The sequence below is a fragment of the Mastomys coucha genome, chromosome X (genome assembly GCF_008632895.1).
Source record: "Mastomys coucha isolate ucsf_1 chromosome X, UCSF_Mcou_1, whole genome shotgun sequence".
In the NCBI taxonomy this organism is placed as follows: domain Eukaryota; kingdom Metazoa; phylum Chordata; class Mammalia; order Rodentia; family Muridae; genus Mastomys; species Mastomys coucha.
In genome coordinates, this window is record NC_045030.1 from 122,077,240 (window position 1) to 122,081,776 (window position 4,537).

The window sequence follows — 4,537 nt, forward strand, 5'->3', positions numbered from 1 at the left end:
CAGGCACTGGCAATGCCTCTCAGGAGACAGCTATATCAGGCTTCTGTCAGCAAGCACTAGCTGGCATCCACAATAGTGTCTGGGTTTGGTGATTGTATATGGTATGGATCCCCAGGTGGCACAGTCTCTGGATTGTCATTCCTTCAGTCTCTGCTCCACACTTTGTCTCTGTAACTCCTTCCATGGTTATTTTGTTCCTCCTTCTAGGAAGGACCAAAGAATCCACACTTTGATCTTCAAACTTCTTGAGCTTCATGTGGTCTGTGAATTGTATCTTGAGTATTCCTAGCTTCTTGGATAATATCCACTTATAAGTGAGTACATACCATGTATGTTCTTTTGTGATTGTGTTACCTCACTTAGGGTGATATTTTCCAGTACAATTCATTTGCCTATGGACTTCATGAATTCATTGTTTTAATAGCTGAGTAGTATTCCATTGTATAAATGTACCACATCAATGTGGAAGTAAAAACATGATAGTTAAGAATTCAATGTCATCACTGGACTGGGCCAGCCTTGGCTATAGGATCCATCTTTCAAAAGGCTTAAAAACACAAAAGCAAATAAACAATATCCACAAGACCAAGTGTTTTAAAATCTAATGATTTTCCTTCACTAATCTATTTCAATCATTTCTGTCATGTTGGGGGTTCAAAATACCTACTGAGTAATCTAACCTTCTTATAAATTTAATACACACAATTTCTAAGTTATATGAAAATATTAAGGATAGAAACTAATTTTATTTTAGTATTTTTGGTATTAGATAATGATGAAATATAAGGCCTTAAATATATGGGGCAAATGATGTACCTCTGAATGGTACTAGGGCCTTCTTTTTTTTCTTTCAATTTTGAGATAGAATCACCCAGATTGTCATTAAACTTAGTCTGTAGTCCTGCCAAATTTTGAATTTGTGATCCTTTCCCCTCAAATTTCTGATTAACTAGGATTATAGGCATAGGGAACCTGATCTGATGCAAAGGTTTATTTAAAAAGAAAAGATCAGGAAATATTTTTTATTTCTTCTAGAGGAACATCTGTATAATAGACTTATATGTTTGATTATTCACAATCAATTGCTTTTTACCTTAATACCAGGAAGGTTGCCAAGTTTATATTACACTTTTTAAGGTATATACGGAAAGGTAATTGTCATTAAATAATTTGCTTCAGTTTCCAGAAAATAAGAAGTCAGTTTATACATAAATATTTATGCTAAATTTACATTATTTCATATAACAAACTCCATATTTGTTGTCAAATTGTCTTACTTTCATATGTTTTAAAAATACCCATTCCTTTATTAATGTAAGTCAGGATGAATGGAGAGGGCAGAGTATATGCAAATTAATTCCTACATTGTAACGAGTGTATAATATCTTTAATTGTTAGACAAATTTCATTAGAAAATTAGATCTCCTGTTATTTATTTAGACATAGCATATCTTCTGTATAATAGGTTATTCATAAGTAAACATTCTAAAGTTCTTTATTTGATACTATTCTTAGTACTCAAAATTGAAGTTTGTGAAGTTTACTGGAGAATGAAAAATCTTGAAATTAATTTAGATTATCTTTTTTATACATTGATAACATCCCTTTGAAACAATGAGTAATTTGAATTTGTATTCCTATGAGAATGTAAAGCCTAAGAGCAGATTAAAAATTTTCAATATCAAAGAACATTTACATTAATTTACTAGTACAAAATCCTAAATTACTGTACATAACAGTAACATTTGACAAAATACAATACCACTTAATGCTAAAAGTTTTGTAGAGATCAGGAATTCAAGGCCCATACCTAAATATAATAAAAACAATATACAGTAACTCAACAACAAATATCAAATTAAACGGAGAGATACTTAAAACAATCCCAGTAGAATCAGAGACAAGACAAGGATGTCCGTCCACTCTCCACCTATCCAGTATAGTACTCAAATTTCCAGCTATGGCAATAAGATAAAAAAAGGAGATCAAGGTGATTCAAATTGGCAAAAAAGAAGTCAAGTTATCACGATTTGCAGATGATATGATAGTATACATAAATGACCCCAAAAATTCTACCAGAGATCTTCTACAGCTGAAAAACAAAACTTCAAAAAAGTATCTGGATATAAGATTAACTCAAAATATTCAATAGCCTTCCTTTTTACAAATGATAAATGCACTAAGAAAATAGGGAAGCAAAACCCATCAAAATAGTCACAAATAATATGAAACACCTTGAGGTAACTCTAACCAAACAAGTGAAGAATCTGTACGATAAGAACTACAAGTCACTCAAGAATGAAATCAAAGACCTGAGAAAATGGACAGTTCTCCCATGTTTATTGATTGGTAGTATTAACATAGTAAAAATGCCTATCCCACCAAAGCAATCTGAAGATTCATTGCAATCCCCATCAAAATTCCAAAACAATTCTTCAAGTACATGGAAAGAGCAACTCTCAATTTAATATGGAAAAACAAACAAACAAAAAACAGAATAGTGAAGACAATTCTTAACAGTAAAAAAACTTCTAGAGGAATCACCATCAGTTTTCATACAGAGACAGACAAGTTGATCAATGGAATAAAATTGAAGACCCAGAAATAAAACCACAGACTTATGGACACTTGTTTTTTGAAAAAACAAGCCAAAAATATACAATGGGCAAAAGAAAGCATCTTCAATAAATGGTGCTGGTCTAACTGGCAGTCAGTAGGTAAATAAATGAAAATAGATACATATTTGGCACCTTACATAAGCTCAAGTCCAAGTGGATCAAGGACCTCAACATAAAACCAAATTCACTGAACCTAATAGCAGAGCAAGTGGGAAAGAGCCTGGAATTCATTATAGATTTTCCAAACAGAGCTCCAATGGCTCATGCTCTAAGATCAAGAATTGATAAATGGGACCTCAGGAAACTGAAAAGCTTCTGTAATGCAAAGGACATAGTCAATAGGACGAATTGGCGACCTACAGATTGGTAAAAGAATCTTCACTAACCCCACATTTGATAGAGGGCTAATATCCAAACTATATAGATAACTCAAAAAGACAACCTACAAAAAACCAAGCAACCCAATCAAAAAAAAAATGCAAGATAAAACTAAACAGAGAATTCAAAACAGAGGAAAAGAAAGCAATCACGAGTGGGAGGCAGAGGGAGGGATCTGGGTGGGAGAGGGGACAGAGAGGGGAAAGGGAGAACATGATTAGGTATGGGGGGCATAGACCAGGAATGAAGCCCTGAGGGTCAATAGAAAGAATGGAAACAGGAAATCTTGGGAGGTAGAAGTGGGGGGGGGGTGGGCTCTAGAATATAACAGAGATCTGGGAGGTAAGAGAAGCTCTGAACTCAAAGGGAGGGACCTTAGATGAAATGCCCTACAGTGAGGAGAGGGAACTTGTAGAGTCCATCACCAGTAGAAAGATGGGATATCAAGTGGAGCGATGGGGTTGCCATCCTACAGTCAAAAACTCTGAGCCAGAAGAGTTCCTGTCTCAAGAGTTCCTTCATTTTTGCAGAGACAAAAATGAGGAAGAAAGTGAGGGAAAGGAGGTCCAGTGACCAGCCCAGCTTGGGATTCATCCCAAGGGAAGGATCCAAGGACTGACACCATTACTGATGCTATTATGTACTTACAGACAGGAACTGCCCTCTAAGAGGCCAGGCCCAACAAGCAGCTGATGAGTCAAATGCAGATATTTACACCCAGTCAATGGACAGAAGCTGGGGAACGCTGTTTGAATTAAGGAAAGGCTGGAAGAAGATGAGGAGTAGGGGGACCTCAGAGGAAGACCAGCAGTCTCAGATAACCTGGACACCACAAACCCCGCCACTGAGATTGCTCAGACACCGAGCAGGAAGCATACACTATCTTATACATGGACCCCGAACACATATACAGCAGAGGACTGCCTGGTCTGGCCTCAGTAAGAGAAGAGGCACCTAACCCTTGAGAGACTTGGGCCCCAGGGAGTAGAGAGGACTTGTGGGGTGGAGGGATGGGGACATCCTCTTGGAGATGGGGGAAGAGAAATGCAATAAGGAACTGTTGGAGGGTAGACTGCAATGGAGATAACAACAGGACTATAAAAAAGATTAAAGATAATTTGGAAAATGGTTTCCAATGCTTATGAATTTATTGCTATAGATTATGAAAACTGAACTTTGTTTTGTTTGAAAGGAAAGGAGTAATTTCTTTTGACTAACATTGAGTGGAAACATTTACTTGGAAGTAAATGAGGTTTGTTGAGGCAAAGCGACGAATCATTAAAGTAATCATCTCTGTTAATATAGGAGAGTGATGATCATTTAATCAGGAAAACTGAGACCATAATTTAACTATAGTCATGCTGTAGAGGTAAATTTTAAATGAACAATGAATATTACCTATTTTCCACCTTAAAACATAACTTTTATTACTGATTTTAAAATATGAGGAGAGAAGGAGTATTTTGGTTTTTCATATATTTGTCTATTTGAAATTCATATATATTATATATGCCATATATATATACATATATATATATGCA